Here is an 18,915-nt window from a genome sequence, read left to right on the forward strand (position 1 = left end):
GTATTCTGTTTGATTCAGATCACAAGCTTTATTTGATTCGATTGAACCAAATCAAAATTAAATTAAATCTTCTCCCAGTCCTTACGTTTTCATTTCAGATTCTGATTCATCAGTTCTGATTAATGTTTTGGCTCAGTATGATTGGTTGATAGATTTCCTCATTGTGATTAGCAAGCTTGGTTTTAACTGATTTGATTTCAATCTATCTGGGTGTATTTTAATTATAATGATATTATTCAACATTTTATCTTCTAATTCTGTAAATCATACAGGGCAATGTTTCAATTCAAAAGTAACTCTATTCATTAAATAACCAGGCTCACATGAGCCTCTATCTCATGAATCACTCTACACTGCTTCCATTGTGATTCACTAAAATGAATCAGTTCATAAGAGTCATATGTTTATGAATCATTTGAACTACACTGGATGTGCTATAAATGAGTCTTTATTTCATGAATCAGTCTACACTGCTTCCTCTGTGATTCACTAAAATGAATCAGTTCATAAGAGTCATTAGTTTATGAATCATTTGAACTACACTGGATGTGCTGTAAATGTCCAAAAAAAAGATTCGGCTCAAATGAGTCATTCGTTCATGAATTGGACTACACAGGTCATTGCGTCTGGTTTTGTGGTTTTGATTCACTAAAAAGAATCAGAAAAAGAGTTGTTTATTTTATCTGTACTGTTAGCAAAGTCCCAAAGCAATGTAATATGGTATTTATCAGCTAATGTGCGTCATTGTCCAGACTCTGAGGCCAAACGTGAACAGAGATCCCTCTCTGTAAGGAAGAGATGTGGCAGTGTCATGGCTGACAGCGAAGGATCAGTCAATAGACTCTCATTAACCTCATTTGCTCTGCTGACGGATAATAAGACGGCTGTTCCTTCCATCTGAAATCTGAGCGCCTCTGCATTTTATGGACTCACTTTTCTCCATTAATGCTCAGGTTTATTTTTGGGCCTGGTTTTTGCTTGTTAATAAGCTCTACAGAACAATGGCCCATTCAGGGAGCCGCGTAGGAGAAGAACTCGTGTTGCTAGCGTCTGCTTCTTCCATAGCCAAAGTTTTCCTTTCGGATTCTTCCCGAAGGAGCTGCGATGTGGCGCAGTGAGAATTTGAAAGGTTCTTGAGCTGTGAGGAAGCCCCCTTCCATAGGCTGTGATCGTTAATGCGAGGTCGTCCCCCTTCCCAGCTTTCGGCCAGCATGTTATTTATTATTCAGTGAGAGCTATTACTGTGGATAAGAGGCTCCTCTCAGGCCTGTATCGATTGCTTTAATTGCTCCAAAACATTGTCAACTCTTAAGATAGATATTAAAGGAAGAGGCTTCCAGCATGCATGACAATAAGACGCGCTGGAAGGGAGGGCCAAGTCAACGCCGCTCAAAAAATGTCCCTCGCCGCCGTGTTTCTCTGATAACGTAATCAATAACATCTTGTGAACATAAGCATTCGCTCTTGCCGAGAGGAGACTGGAAGAGCCGCATCCAGCGCCTTCTCATGCAGAATCGATACGCTTTGGAAAAGAGAGCTGCAGTAGGATGACCAGTGACGTGAGACGCTTCTTTATTAATTTATTTAAAATAATCACATTAAGAGGGCAGTTAAATTATACAGTGATGTAAAGAATATACCTCTTTTTTGAGCCTGTTTATTTTTTTATTTTTATTTTGGTGAGGCATACATTTTTAGACTTTTTATGTCTAAAATGTAAATAAAATATAACTATTGTAATTGTTTATTATACATTTAATGTACTGAATTACATTTAATTAACATTTTGTTAAAATACATTAATTTTATTTAGTAATTTTGTGTTAAATTTAATGTAGTAAATAATGCAGTATTACTATAATATATAATTTATATATTTGTGTACATTAAATACTTTTAAAATGATTTTCCACCAAATCATGTCATGTGATGCCACTAACATGCAATAAATGAAATTGTAAAATTTCGTATTTGAAGCTTAATGATCTCAAAAACTTGACATTTATAAATAATTTACTATAAGGTTTTTTTTTTTTCCATAGGACATACTTTTAGGCTTTTTATGCCTAAAATGTAAATATATAATACAACTATTCTAATTATCATAATTAAAATATATATATTTTAATTTACTAGTGATTTTGTGTATTAAATGTAATGTAGTAAATAATGTAATAATATTACTAAAATATATAAAATATATAATTTATATATTTGTATACATTAAATATTTTTAAAACTACTTTCCACCAAATCATATCATGTGATGCAACCAACATAAATAAATAAATAAATAAATAAATAAATTGTAAATGTAAATTGTAAAATGTTGTGGTTTGACACTTATTACTATATTTACTATATTTATTTGTTTATTTTTTGGTGCGGCACAAATTTATTTATGATACATTGCATGTACTGAATTAATTACTGAAAATTAATTACATTTAACCAAAAAAAATACATATAAATAAAATATTAAAATAAAATAAAATAAAATGTGGTTGTAAAATGTCATGTATGACACTTAATGATATCTTAACTATATATTTTTGAGTAATTTACTATAATGGTATTATACATATTTATTATTATTTTATATAGAATTATTATATTTTTTATTTTTTATTTATTTATTTATTCATTTATTTATTTATTAAAAAAATAGGCTTTTTATGCCTAAAATGTAAATAATTATTTATAATACATTTCATGTACTGAATTAAATACTGAAAATTAATTACATTTAATTAAAATTGTTAAAATCTGAAAAAAAATGTAATTATTAATAATTTTGTGTAGTAAATTTATTGTAGTAAATAATGCAGTAAATATTACTAAAATCTAAAATATATAATTTAGATATTTGTATACATTAAATATTTCTATATTACAATATTTTTATTAAAAAATACCTTCCACAAAATCATGTAAATAAATAAACAAAAAGCTCAAATCTGGTTGTCAAATGTAATAATGCTTAACTTGATTTTTATGAATAATTTACTATATATTATATTTACTGATAAGTTATAGTGATTAAAATGTATACACTTAAATAAATTCAAGATGTAAGATTACATATATGTTTGTTACACTTTATGAACATGCAGCGTTTCTTAAAAATTTGTGTTTTTCAAACTACCAAATAGAATTTGGCACATTTTCAGCTAGATTTTTAAACAATTTCTCCTTTTCTTTCCCGCTGACACTCTTGTATACGGTATCATTGACCCAGTGGGCTCGTGACTCTCTTAAAGTCCACCGTGTGAAACACGAGGACGCCTGCGTCACCTGTGGAGCCTCAAATCTCCCAACATCTCCCATCTCTAATCCAGTCCACCCATGCTTAGTCTGTAAACCCAGATGAAGCGTTCGCTGTCTGTCGTGTCTCTCTGATCAGATTTCCAAACCGAGCCGAGGTCAGCCGAGGCTACGTGCCCATCAGAAACGCATCAGAAACGGGACTCCCGTACCAACCGGCGCTGTGGCGCTAATGGAATTCCGAGAGGAATCGGGTTGTTTTGAGAGCGCAGACGAAGAATAAAAGTGTTTAAATAGAATGGAGGAGGTGGAGATTAACATTGAGCTTTAAACGTCTCCCAAGTAGCACAGAGAAGCTTAAAACTCTGGTCCGTCACACTCGCTGTCTGAACGATTTAAGAAAAATGGTAGGAAAACCAGTGGATTAAATGCGCAAATTTCAACTAATGTAACTGTGACTAAATCCACGCCGAAGTGTGTTGCTTTGATACGACTGTTGGGGGACGCACGTCAAACTTTCGAGGCGAGACAAAGACCCCTTTGTGCACGTTTAGACCTCGCGTTATCAACTGGGTCGTTTAATTGCATTACGTTCCTCACAGCACCAACCCTGGCAGGCTGCGGCCCTTGATTAATCCCTGAGTTAAACAGCGTCCACGTCCTGTCCAGCTGGACCCGTCCTGCTGGTCCCTCTGTCCTCGATTACCCACTTTGAGATGGAAAGGAAGTGCACAGGTGCGATTTACTAAAGGAAATCCACGGGTAATCCCGTCTGATTAAAGCTATTAGCCTGACTTCCCAAGACAGGACAAGATGGAGAGGCCCAACTCCGTCCCCCATCCCTAACCCCGCACGCTTCGAAGGGGCACTAAAGGGCGTCCGGCTCGGGTGGCACGCCTGACCCCATCTGGTCGTGCGGTGACCTCGCTCACACTTGGATTAGCGGGCACAAAGCGGCGTTCCCTCGCACCCCCGATTGTCTTTGCCCTGCAGCGCCCCCTCCTATTAGTTCTCAATCATATGGTCCGCCGGTCATGTGATTAATAGCGGGTCAGCTGTCTCTAAGAGGGCCGGTCTTGTGGAATGTCAGATAGTGGACTGTCCGTGGGGGGCGAGCGAGTGGGTCGGGGACTCTCTCTTGCTCGCTTTGGCTCTCTGTTGCCTGGGGACAAAGTTAAGTGGCGTGGCTTACAGAGTTCACAAGCGTGCCATGGTCAAGTTTACAGACAGTTTAAACACCTTTAGCCTAGTCTAGTGGCTTTGACACTGGCCTGAGTCAAAGTTCTTGCTGTTTTGAAATGAGTTTAGATTCTGGTACGAAAGAAGTGGAACATTATATCAAACTTGGTGCACTTGGAGTGCGTTTTTCTGGTCTCCCACTATAATTTGGGGTTTGAACTTCAAAGCTTAAAGTGCCGCAAATAGTGAGATCTTTCAACATCAGTTGTACTATGAATTGGATCTTTTTCTTGGCAAAAATGATAGTGATGCACCAAAAAAGAGAAAGAGTTGCCAAATGCATTTGCCGAACTGAATTAGTAGAATAGAATTAGACTAGAAATAATACTTATTTACATTAGTACTTGTTTAAATAATACTTATTTAGTGTAAAAGTGTGAAATATATATATATATATATGTGTGTGTGTGTGTGTGTAAAAAATGTACATATAAAAAAATTATAAAATAAATTGTAATTATAGAATAAATTATAAAATTGTAATAAATTGTAAAATTATATGTAGGTAATACATTTTAATTATAAAATAAATGACAAAATTTTATATATGAATAGAATAGAATTATAGTAAAAAAATACGTATTCAAGAAATATATATATGTGTGTGTGTGTGTGTAAAAAATGTACATATAAAAATTATAAAATACATTGTAATTATAGAATAAATTATAAAATTGTAGTAAATTGTAAAATTATATGTAGGTAATACATTTTAATTATAAAATAAATGACAAAATTTTATATATGAATAGAATAGAATTATAGTAAAAATAATACGTATTCAAGTGTAAAAGTGTGAATTATATATAATTATAATTTTATAATTTTGTTTTTTTTATATATACATACATTTATTATATATATATATAAATTATAAAATAAATTACAAAATTCTGTATTTATGAATAGAATTAAAGTAGAAATAATACTTATAAGTGTAAAAGTGTGAAATTTATTTTATATTTATAATTTTGTTTTTCTATACGTAATACATAATTTTATCATTTATTAAAAATGTATCATTTATTTTATAATGTTTATGTAATTTTAATTCTCTCACTATGTATATAATTATAAAATTGTAATACATTTTATATATATATATATATATATTACATAATTATTTATAGAATTCGAGTAGAAATAATACTTGTTTACACTTTTTCAACTGTAAATTATTTATTTTACTATTTATTTTCAACTGTAAATTAATTATTTAATTAAGAATATATATATATATATATATATATATATATATATATATATATATGTGTGTGTGTAAAATTAGAAAAGTATTATAATATATAAAATTATAATGCTAAAATAAATTATAAAATTACATATATTGTATAATACATTGTACAATTTATAACAAATTACAGTTTATTTTAATTGTTACATTGAATTATAAAATTACATATAGAAAAAATATTTTTAAAGTCTAAAATAAATTACAAAATTATATATTATAAATTACATAAAAATAAGATTACAGAGTAAATTATAATTATAAAATAAAATAAATATATATAATTTTGGGCTAATGTAATATATTACTACTAATTTATTTTTATAATTTGGATTATTTTCATTTCATTTTAGTAATATAGTGATATAATTCAATATAATTTATTATTAAATTATTATTATTATTATTGTTTTATTATTAACCAAAAACTTTTAAAGCATATAGGACTTTTTGGTCACCATTTGCATGAAATGTAATTACAAGCAGGATCCATGAAATGTCCTCCCTGTTAAAGTTATTGGTTTTAAAATTTGTAACAGTTTCTGTTTAAACTACATTACCAAGCATTTCGTCCTTTTCGTTTTTTCTCTTTACGCCCGAAACCAAAAATGTCATTTTCCCAGCCAAAATTTGTCTAAATGCAGAAACCAGTCTGAACTTCCACACAGGTCCCATGCGCAAGCGTAGTCGTTTCCAATCTCCAAACGATCGCAGCAAGACGCTCAGAAGCGCACATCATTGGTTTCCACCCACACGAGCGCTTTCACCGATGTTCTCCTCGCCGCTCGCTCTCCAAACCCAAAGCATCCGAAATATTTGAGAATGACCTTGTAAGAGCGGCTCGCGAGAGTGCCTGGGATAATTTATATATAAAATGTGGGCTTTGAAAAATTGCCATTTCCATCTTTAGGTGGCCGGGGCTCTCCATTACCAAAATGGGCTGAGTCACCACACCATGTGAATCTTAATAAGCAGCCTGCCCACAGCCCGGACCGCCTTGTCTCTTTTCCCCTCTCTCTCTCTCGCTCTCTCGCTCTCCTCTCCAGATCAGATGAAGCTGACTAGCTACTTTTTCTTTTACTCCTTTTGATTAATAGTTTTACGGATATCTGGACAGAGCAAAGTTTCTCCAACAATACCCGCTTCTGTTGCGCATGTGCCATTGTTTCGCTTTCAATAATAGATTGCCTTTTGTCTTTTATTAAGAGCCTTTTAAGAGTCAGAGAGTGCGATGTCAATGTTTAATGTCGATGTTTACTTTTTACGTAATGAAAAGACTAAAGCGCACTCTGCCTTTGCAAATTGCCGAGCTGGAGAAACGTGGCAGATTCCGATATGGTTTGAATTAGCTTGCGTTTGTGTGCGTGTGTGTGTGTGTGCGCGGGCGCACATGGTGGAAGGCATCGGGCCAGCGCCGAGACAAAGGGCTCTGGAAATGTGTCGAACACAAGCTGTGGTTTTCCCTCGTCTCCCACTTTCCCTTTCCCTCTCGCGGCTGCCTCCCTGACCACACATTTCCCCCGTCACCGCAGCCCGAGCTGGAGCCAAACACAAACAGCGCGTTCCCGGCCCGATCGGACGGCGTCCCAAACGTACTGTATGTAACGCAGGGAATACTCTCTCCGTTCTCAGCCCAGACAGGAAAAGCAGTTTCAAATCCCCTCCAACAATAATGAGCCTAACGCTGGCGGATCAGCCGCCTTATCCCGGCTAAGGTCATTAGCGTGCCGGAACAAGTCGTTCTCTGCGCTGTAAGTACTTTACAAGGGAGAGCAGCTGTTCGACAAATCGTCGAAAGTATTTCTGTCGTAGGCCTTTACTTAAATAAGTTATTTGATGGATAAAGGAGGCCCAGTAATATCCGCAATTAATAGCTAATTGCCATCATTTTCCTAGCGGTACTGCGTCATACACATCTGCGTCCAACAGGACGGTTCCCCAGCCTGGGAAGGCGGTCGCTTGCTGCGTTTTTGTATTTTTAGGACTCGGTTCTGCTGTCCCATAATCCTGACTTCTTTGAAAACGGTTAGCATACGTTTGCCCATTTCCTCCGCTTGCGATAATGATTTAGCGCTAACCCAAAGGAGCGCACTGGCAAAAGAAGAGACGAAAGCGTAACCTTGCTTAAGGGCTGATAGTGCAGCCGGACGTGCTTTGTGAAGGTTCAAGAAGAGACTAGAAAAAAGATACCGAACTGAATGATGCTGATTGTGGATTTTTACAGATAATTTACAGTGCTTTATTACTGTGTTCAGCACTTAATAGTCGTATTAATTAAAGCTGGAATGACTTTGAACTTGGAATGAGTGTAACGTTTAATCGGATGAGTTGTTACAGTACATGGCCGCTGCTTCTGTTGTTGGAGTACAGTGCAAGACTTTTAATTTTAAATAACTTTTCAAAATAATGAATAATAATGATTAATGTTTTTTTTTTATTAATGTCAATGATTAATTATTTTTTTCAAATACATTGGATAAATGTTATTAATAACTGAAAATTAATAATATTTCAATAAATTTGAGTAATAAAGTCTAATTGATATTCTGTCTTCTGGGTTCCATTTATAATACAAAATATATTATTAATAATTTTAATTAAATATATATATTTATTTCCTATTATTAATTATTTTGCTATTAAAATTTCATTTAAGTTATTCAGACTTTTCTGTTGCTACTTAGACTTTTCTGTACAGTATAGGCTGTAATGAATTATTTTTATCAATAATATTTTTTTATTATTATTATTTACGGCGGAGCCAATTCTCAGTGGATCTCAATTGTGTATTAATTAATGATAATTATAATCATTTTTATTATTATTAATTTGCTTTTTTTTTAGTCAAATTGATATTCTGTCTGGAACTCAATTTTATAGGACTAATACTAATACTAATACTAATTATAATAACAAGTATTTTTAATTGCAATGGAAAAAATATTATTAACAATAATTTGAAGTTATTCATATTTTGTAAAATTTTAAATGCATATTTTTAAGTCTTGTTGCTATTCTGGCTTCTCATTACATATTGATATATTGTTATTAATTTTAATGAATAGTAATTCTATTTAAACATACTTTTTGAAATATTCCCTCTCAAACTTAATAATTGTTTGTTATTATTAGTAAAATTTAAATTTAAGTCAAATTGCTAATCAAAATGTTATTTTTTGCCAATAATATTTTTTGTTATTAAATGATTATTTACGTGTGAGCCATTTTTTTTTTTTATTGGATCTCAATTATGTATTAAGTTTAATTAATAATAAATATTATAATCATTTTTATTATTAATTTACTTTTTAGTCAAACTGACTTTCTTTCTGGAACTCAGTTGTATAGGCTCTAATTAATTATTTTTTATTAATAATACTTTTTAAGTATTAAATTATAAATTACTTACACCTGAGCCATTTCTCAATGAATCTCAAGTATGTATTATTTTTAATTATTAAGAAATATTAAAATAATTTTTAGTATGAATTTACTTTTTTATCAAATTGAAATTCTTTCTGGAACTCAGTTATATAGGTTCTAATGAATTATTATTTTTATCAATAATATTTGTATTATTAAATTATTAAAATATAAATTATTTACATCTGAGCCATTTCTCACTGCATTTCAATGACATGATTAATTTTAATTAATAATAATTATAATAATAATAATTTACTTTGTTAGTCAAATTAATATTCTTTCTTGAACTCAGTTTTATATTAAAAAAAAATATTTTTTTTTTAATGTTTTAATTAGTATTATTATAAATTATACTTCTCTTATTAAAAAAATACTTTATGATATTGATGATGATTATGATTCAGTTACATAGAATTTATAATTCTGATTGTTAATTGTTTTGTTAATAATATGTATTGAATTACGAGTTATTTCAGCCAAGATTCTGTCATCTTACTGTAGCTCGATACTGAATTTTTAAAATTTTACGAATTCTAATTCGACAATAATACAATTATACTAATCTGCAATTTGCGTGCCACCTTGTCACATCTTCAAGAACAGGGTCTCGAGCATGTTATTATCTGCTCGTGCACACGAGCGGAGGTGGTCGTAGCTCAGCGCAGCCTGTTATTGTCAGCTCCTGTTGTACAGATGCGGCTGCAGATGGGATTCCTGTACCTGCCTGCATAGCTAATGAATCCGAATGGCATTCCCCCTTATAAAGCATAAATATGTAATTTGTTCAGCTGTTGTAATGAAATATGTATGTGTGAAACAGCGATTGTTTGGGTCATTAACAGCATGCCACTGTGTATTAGCAACTTAGTGCTCAAGAACAACAGGCAAAAATCCGTAATAGCTTGAAAAATTCATCAGAGGGAATGCATTGCGGACGGGGGCAGACAGACTGCATCCCGTCCCCGTCACGCTTTGAGTATTCCGTCTGAACCGAGGGCATGAGGAGGAAGACAGAGATCCCTCGATCAGATGCCATTACGTCTGCCGCAGGGGAAGATGACACTGATGTCCTTTGTGGAGCGGCACCGACTTACGACTACGCCGAGCAGGGCTCCGGCGTCCGCGTCCGTTCACAGGTGTTTACCTGTTCGCCGTCAACCCTGACCTAGAGACTCGCGGCGAAAGTAAAAGAGCAGAGGTGCGGGACGGTTTTAGAAGCGTCTCTTTTAATAGCCGTGGTCCTGTCGCGAGGCCGCTCTGAAAGATAATCAGTTTGACCCGGCCCCTGCGGTTGGTGGAAGGGATCTATGGCAGGGTTAATTCCATCAGGCACAGGCCTCTGGGAAAAGAACATTCCACCGTGATCCTCTTTCATATGAGTCACTGATGCCTGGGAAGCCAGAAGACATGATGCGATTAGCCCCTGCACCTCTTAACGCCAGCGCCACTCGCCCAACAACAAAACAAACGCCAAAAAAAAAGGTACCCTCCCAGCTGGCGTCTCCCGCTTGGGCTCACCTGACCCGGGCTAATGCCTCCAGCTGGTCCTAGAAGTTGCCGTACAGATTGCGAATCAAATTAAGTCGCTATAAGATGTAATCAGACTTTTCCAAACCCTAATCTTCCAGCAGGTAGATTGCGTCAAGCTTTTAGGGAACCTCGCAAGGGCACGCGTGTCAGTCCAACATGTGCTCGGATTGATTCTTCTTGTTTCTGAATTTGAGGATTCAGCGGCTTTTCTAAATTGATTCACAGTTCAAAAGTGACTTTGCTTGATGTCTTTCTGTCGAACACAAAAACAAACAGCTTTTTAGTGAATCGAAACATGCAGCAACCAGCGAAGTCTGATTCACATACAAATGACTCTTATGAACATGTTCGTTTTAGTGATTCAGAAACCGGTGAACTTAAAATCATGAACACATTTCTCACAAGCTCTCAATTCCTGTTTTGATTCAGTTTGATTTAGCTATATCTAATGAGATTTGAAAAAATTATTTAACAATTGATTCATAAGGCTCGTTTGTTCAGGTTTTGATTCACTAAAGAGAATCGGGATCATAAATTAGACTCGTTGCGTTTTATGTTTTTGATTCACTAAAAAGAACAAGCTTGTGTCACTTCCACAAAAGGAAGTTCAATTCACATACAAATGACTCTTATGAACTGGTTCGTTTTAGTCAAAACCGTACAGTGTGACCAGTGAAGTCAGAATCATAATCAAATGACTCTTATTCACAGACTCTTGATTCAGTTTGATTTGGGTGTCTAATGAGAATTGAAATAATCATTAAAAAATGTATTCATACGGCTCATTTGTTCAAGTTCAGACTTCACTGGTTGTGCTGTATGTTTTTGATTCACTAAAAAGAACCAGAACATATTTGTCATTTGTTTGTGAATCGGGATGTTTTGTTTTAGTAATTCAAAAGCGTACGGCGTGACCAGCAAAGTCTGATTCACATACAAATGACTCTTATGAATTGGTTCGTTTTAGTGATTCAAAAACATACAGCATGACCAGTGAAGTCAGAATCATAAGCAAATGCCTCTTATTCACAAGCTCTTGATTCCATTCAGTTTGATTTGGGTATAACTAAAGATTTAAGAATTGATTCATAAGGCCCATTTGTTCAGAATCAGACTTCACTGATCGTGCTGTATGGTTTTGATTCACTATAAAGAACTGGGTTCATGAATTGGTCTTCAGTGGTTGTGTTCTATGTTTTTGATTCACTAAAAAGAACCATAGGTGTCTCTTGTCTATGACCAGCAAAGTCCAATTCACATACAAATGATTCTTATGAACTGGTTCGTTTAGTGATTCAAAAGCTTACAGTGCCACCAGTGAAGTCAGAATCAAAAACAAATGACTCACAAGCTTTCGATTCCTATTATGATTCAGTTTGATTTGGGTATATCTAATGAGATTTGAAATAATCATTGAAGAATTGATTCACAAGGCTCATTTGTTTGGGATCAGATTTCTCTGGTCGTGCTGTATGGTTTTGATTCGGTATAAAGAACCAGGATCGTTTAATAAATCACGTGCAACCAGTTATTTACAAACAAATGACTCCCAAATGAGCTCAACAGCTTTGTTTTATTGGAGTGCAACCAGCCTTTTCCAGTTCACTAACAAAAATGATTCTTATGGTTCTTTTTAGTGCCTTTAGTGTGGACTAAGTCTTTTTTTTAGTAAAACAAAACATAGAGTGCATTTCATGTAGGCTGATTCTCAAAACAAATGATTCTTATGATCTGGTTCTTTTTAGCACCACCAGTGTAGCCTGATTCACAAGCAGATGACTCACATGAGCTGTTTCTTTTTAATAAATCAAAAACATACAGCGAGACCAGTTACAAACAGATGACACCTATGAACTGATTCTTTTTAGTGAATCAAACCATACAGCAAGATCAGTAAAGTCTGATGATATTATGAATCAATTCTTTAATGCATATTGCAAAAAGACTCATATGAACTGGTTCTTTTCAGTGAATCAAAACCATACAGCACGACCAGTGACGTCCAATTCATGATTCTGGTTCTTTTTAGTGAATCAAAACCATAAAGCACGATCAGTGAAGTCTGATCCTGAACAAATGAGCCTTATGAATCAATTCTTTAATGAATGTTTCAAAAAGACTCCTATGATATGGTTCTTTTCAGTGAATCAAAACCATACAGCACGACCAGTGATGTCCAGTTCATGATTCTGGTTCTTTTTAGTGAATCAAAACCATAAAGCACGATCAGTGAAGTCTGATACTGAACAAATGAGCCGTATGAATCAATTCTGTAATGAAGATTTCAAAAAGACACTTATGAACTGGTTCTTCTTAGTGAATCAAAACCATACAGCACGACCAGTGAAGTCTGATCTTGAACAAATGAGCCTTATGAATCAACACTGTAATGAAGATTTCAAATAGACACCTATGAACTGGTTCTTTGAAGTGAATCAAAACCATACCGCATGACCAGTGACGTCCAATTCATGATTCTGGTTCTTTCTAGTGAATCAAAACCATATAGCACGATCAGTGAAGTCTGATCTTGAACAGATGAGCCTTACGAATCAATTCTGTAATGAACATTTCAAAAAGACACCTATGAACTGGTTCTTCCTAGTGAATCAAAACCATACAGCATGACCAGTGACATCCAAGTCATGATTTTGGTTCTTTTTAGCGAATCAAAACCATACAGCACGATCAGTGAAGTCTGATCTTGAACAAATGAGCCTTATGAATCAATTCTTTAATGAATGTTTCAAAAAGACTGCTATGAAATGGTTCTTTTCAGTGAATCAAAACCATACAGCACGACCAGTGACACTCAATTCATGATTCCGGTTCTTTCTAGTGAATCAAAACTGTATAGCACGATCAGTGAAGTCTGATCTTGAACAAACAAGCCTTTTAAATCAATTCTTTAATGAGAATTTCAAAAAGACACCTACGAACTAGTTCTTTTCAGTGAATCAAAGCCATACAGCACGACTAGTGAAGTCCAATTCATGATTCCGGTTCTTTTTAGTGAATCAACATACAGCACGATCTGTGAAGTCTGATCCTGAACAAATGAGCCTTATGAATCAATTCTTTAATGACTATTTCAAAAAGACGGGTTGCCAGATTGCATCTGTCATAAAATCAACTCAAACTGAATCAAAGTAGAAGTCGAGAACGTGCTGTTAATGCCTGATCCAACGAATGTGTTTAAAGCCACCTGTTAGTGTGTTTGTTTAGTCTCTGTGCATGTCAGTGTGTCTGTTTTGGTCTAGAAGTTGACGCAGCGTCCGTCCCCAAGTCACCCCCTCTGGAGAGGGACTAAGCCTGTTAACGCTAGCGCTCTGCTAATGCCAGCCAAAGGAAAGTGTCCTCCTTCCCCTCGGCAACTGCGCCTCAGCCTGCCGGACACAGCACAGTTAATGTTTTTTCCTGGCCCGCTGTCAAAGTTCCCCCTTAACTGCCTGTACCAGCCAGTGCTGGACAAAAAAACAAGCCCGCTTCATCTGTTTCTACTCAAAGCTGTCCCATTCTCCTCTTTGCCGTCTTTTTTGGATTAAGAAAAAAGTCTTAAAGAAGCGTTTAAAAGAAAAAAGAGCATCAGGTTCGCTCCCTTTTTGGCAGACTTTTCCCCCCAGCCGCCATTTTAAGATTGGAGTAAGAGAGAAGCAGCGAAGGGAGGGAGGGAAGAGAGAATGTCGCTTCCAGCCCTCCTTACATGGCGGACGAATTTGCTCTGCTTCCTGACCAATAGGAGATGGTCTTGATCATGTGATATGCCACGATAGCAAGGAGAGAGAGTCTCCATCTAGCACTTGGGCTCTGTCCCGTGTGTCTCCCCTCCTCTCCTTCTCCCTCTCTCGCTTTGCTTCTCGTTTTTAAACACACTCAACCCACTCATTACTCTTGTCACAGTGCAATTAGATAAGCTAGTTCTCGCCTAGAGGTTGGTAGCGATCCTTCCCGTGAGGCTGGCGAAAATTTCGTCCCGTCGTAAGGATTCGGTGGAAAAGTTCAGTGCAGTCTCGCAGCTCTTGTGCCGTTCGCATTCTTCATGTTTCATGGATTTCCCTTCCTGGCCTGCGTCCAGAAAGCAAGGGATGGGGCTAAGGTGGAGGGATGAGTGAGAGAGAGAGAGCGTAATCCTCGACGGGACAACTTCAGAGGCCTTGAGACACTATTTATTTATATATTTTCAGAAATCAAAGCTAAAATTAGGCAGCGAATCTTCTGGTTCTTAAGAAATGGCTGTTATGAATTCCTTTTTGTCAGTCAAAAACATGCAGCGTGATCAGTGTAGTCTAATTCTTGAATAAATGACTCCTATGAGCTGGTTCATTTTGTGCATGCAGCACAATCAGTGTAGTCTGATTTCCAAATTAATGAATCATATGAGCTAGTTCTTTTAAGTGAATCAAACATGTCAACCAGTCTATTCTGATTTTTGAATGGATGACTTTTATAAGCAGGTTCTTTTTAGTTCAAAAACATAGAGTGTGATCAGTGTAGTCCTGATTCCTAATGGTTGACTTTTATGAGCTGGTTCATTTTGGTAAATGAAGTGCATATGTTATGACCAGTTCAGGCTGATTCCTAAAACAAATAACTCTTACAGGCTTTTTTTTGGTTTAAGGGAGTCAAAAAGATACAGCCTAATCAGTGTAATCTGATTCAAAAAACAAATGACTCTTATGAGCTGGTTTGTTTTAGTGAATCAAAACACACATTGTAATCAGTGTAGTCCAGTTCCTGAATGAATGACTCTTATGAGTCATTTTGCACATGTAGCACGATCAGTGTAGTCTAATTCCAGAATTAATTAATTTTATGAGCCGGTTCATTTTAGTGAATCAAAACACACATTGTAATCAGCGTAGTCCAATTCCTGAATGAATGACTCTTATGAGTCATTTTGCACATGTAGCACAATATGTGTAGTATGATTCTTGAATTAGTTAAATTTATGAGCCAGTTCTTTGTAGTGAATCAAAAACATAAATTCGAACCATTGCAGTGTGATTCTTGAATGAACAAATCTTATGAACCGGTTTGGTTTAGTGATTCAAAAACATACATATCAATCATTCGATTCTGATTCTTGAATGAATGAACCTTATGAGTCGGTTCTTTTTAGTTGATCAAAATCATACGGCGTGATTGGTGTCGTCTGATTTCTGATTGGCTGACTTTTTTCTTTTTTTTTTTTTTTTACAGCATAATCAGTGTAATTTGATTCCTAAAACAAATGACTCTTATGAGCTGGTTTGTTTTAGTGAATCAAAACATGCATTGTAATCAGTGTAGTCCAATTCCTGAAAGAATGACTCTCATGAGATTTTTTTTTTTAGTGAATCAAATACTTTGTGACCAAATGCATTATAAATCACCAAACGATTCACTCTTTGCATCCAGGTTGGGTGAGTCAAAAACCTACAGCTACCTCTAAAGATTCGCCAATTCAGTCTCATTCCCAAAATGAATCACTCTTAAGATTCAGTCGGAGGGAAAATGCTTTCTCAAAGTGCACGTGCATCCCGAGGGTTGAACACACAATCTCTCTTCCTCAACTTTCTTCCTTTATTTCTTCCTCTTTGTTTGCCTGCCAAGCCCCATCACCAGGATGGCTACGGAATTGTTTGGGAAACAAATTGGCTCTGTCTTTGGCTGGGAGGTGGAGATAACACAGGGTTAAGAAGTCAGACGGGGCACTCTAGTATTCCCCTGGAAAAAAAGAAATGCAGGGAAAACGATACACTGGGCCTGCAGATGTTTTGCTTCAATATCTGATCATCTCTAGTCCAATTTGCTTTAATCTCTCTCTAATGTTCAATGAAGTATTGTGTGGCGAAAAGGCATTAGGATTGATTTTTAATGGAGTACGGAATCGGATTGGAGTGGAACTGTCTGTTCTCCGTTTCCTCTGCGTCTCTTATCAATTTGAGCTTACTCTCATCTACTTCCAGTTTACAGTTTGGAGTCTGTTGCATTGTTGTGTACGGCTGGCAGACCGCCGGTTTTTTCGCTGATCTTCGGCGGCGGCAACAAAGGGCTTTGTGGTTGTTTTTGTTTATGCGTCGAATTGTATTCCATTTTTGCCGACCAGCTCCGTCTCCAGGCAACGGCACACGCAGATGCGTTTTAAATGAAAAGAAAACCAACCAACCTTGTTGTTGGCCACTTTACACTTTACAGGCTTTTCGGCATCCAAATGCGTCGCTTGCCTAAAAACACAAACTGGGAACTTTTCCAAACCCGCCGTTTCCCTACCATTTTTCATGGCGGAGAAAAACGGAGGTGAGGAGATTACAAATCTGATGCCCCAGATGAAATTTTGGCAGCGTTTCTGCTCTCTCCCCTCCATGCTTACCTTTATAAGAAAGCTTAACTAGAAATACCAATATGATCTCCCATGATCCTCTCCGATGGATAATCGGCCTCTGCGGTGACCATCCCTGCAATCCTGCTCCGGCCTGATAGCAGCTCGCGGATGATCATCTGCTTTGATCTGTTCGTTTTACCTCGGAGCTTATGGCCGGAGTCCTCTTGGGTTGCGTACGGCGGAGTGGCCCGTCTGCAGATGCCTGAGGTGCTTTAACCGTGGAGCTGCTTTAAGAGGATTACAAAGCCACTCATTAATATGATCAAATTCAGGGATTGATGGATAAGCCAGTGATGAGCACCTGTCAGCGTGGAGCGCTTCGGATAACTGTAACGCAGTAGTACCATAAAGTGGTTTCATCCTTAAGCAGACTTTATGTTTTTGATATATCTGATTTGTTGTAGATGCAATATATTATGTGACGGGATTAAAAACAAGCTTCTGTATTTATATTTTTTAAGTTCTCATCGTCTGAATGATTTGCAGCATATTGAACTAACAGGATTTCTACCCTTCGCAGAGTCTATAATCCTTTCTGTGAAATTAAATATGGTGTTATGTAGGGTTGGGTACAGTATGAGATAAAGATTTCCCAATTCACTGATTCAGATTCAGAAACGTTCGATTGATTCTGATTTTGATGGCGTTTTATTCCAATTCACAAGTTCTCAATTTGGTTTGATTCATTTGGGTGTATTTGTTTTGATTTTAATTCAATTTCATTCTGATTCATGATTTGATTCATTTGGGTATATTTGATTTGATTCATTTTTATTCTGATTCACAAACTTACATCCTGTATGATTCTGATTTTGATTTAGTGTTAGCTCTTGATTTGATCTGTTTCCAGTTTTGATTCAGTTTGTTTTGACTCATTCGGCTATATTTGTTTTTATTCTGATTCTGATTCAGCATACAAAATTTCCTTCTGTTGATTCTGATTTTTATAAACTCTAGATTAGATCTGATTCAGATTTCGATTGTTTCATTTGATTCACTTACGTATTGCATTTTTATTATATTTGATTCTGATTTAGTTTTATTCTGATTTGCAAGCTCTTGATTTGATTTGTTTCCAGTTTTCATTTAGTTTGATTTGACTCATTTGGGCATATTTGTTTTATTCTGATTCTAATTCATTTTAGTTCCATTTCACAAAATCTCCTTCTGTTGATTCTACTTTTCATAAACTCTAGATTAGATTTGATTCAGATTTTGATTCAGTTTCATTTGATTCATATAAGCATTGCATTTTTATATTATATGATTCTGATTCAGTTTTTTTTTTTTATTCGCAAGGTCTTAAATTGATCTGTTTCCACTTTTGATTCATTTTGATTTGACTCATTTGGCTATATTTGCTTTTATTCTGATTCTAATTCAGCACAGTTCCAATTCACAAACTCTGCTTCTGCTGATTCTGATTTTTATTCAGATTCACAAACTTTGATCCTGTTTGATTCTGATTTTGACTTGGTTTTATTCTGATTTGCAACCTCTTGATTCGATTTGTTTCCAGTTTTGATTTAGTTTGATTTGACTTATTGGGGTATATTTTTTTTTATTCTGATTCTGGCTCAATGTAGTTCCAATTCACAAACATTTTTTAATTCAATAACTCTAGATTAAATTTTATTCAGATTTTGATTCAGGTTCATTTGATTCACGTACATATTACATCTGTTTCTGATTCACAAACATTCATCCCCATTTGATTCTGGTTTCGTTTTAGTTTAATTCCGATTCGCAAGCTCGTTGTTTCCAGTTTTGATTCAGTTTGACTTGACTTATTGGGGTATATTTGTTTTTATTCTGATTCTGGCTCAGTCTAGTTCCAATTTAC

At 35.4% G+C, this 18,915-nt stretch overlaps 1 protein-coding gene across 4 annotated transcripts in view; it reads left to right on the forward strand.

The window, feature by feature from the left end:
- nfia (nuclear factor I/A) overlaps positions 1–18,915 on the forward strand; it is a 180,274-nt gene that overhangs the window by 49,047 nt on the left and 112,312 nt on the right. The window lies entirely within an intron of this gene.

This window comes from Labeo rohita, chromosome 22 (assembly GCF_022985175.1).
Source record: "Labeo rohita strain BAU-BD-2019 chromosome 22, IGBB_LRoh.1.0, whole genome shotgun sequence".
Lineage (NCBI taxonomy): Eukaryota > Metazoa > Chordata > Actinopteri > Cypriniformes > Cyprinidae > Labeo > Labeo rohita.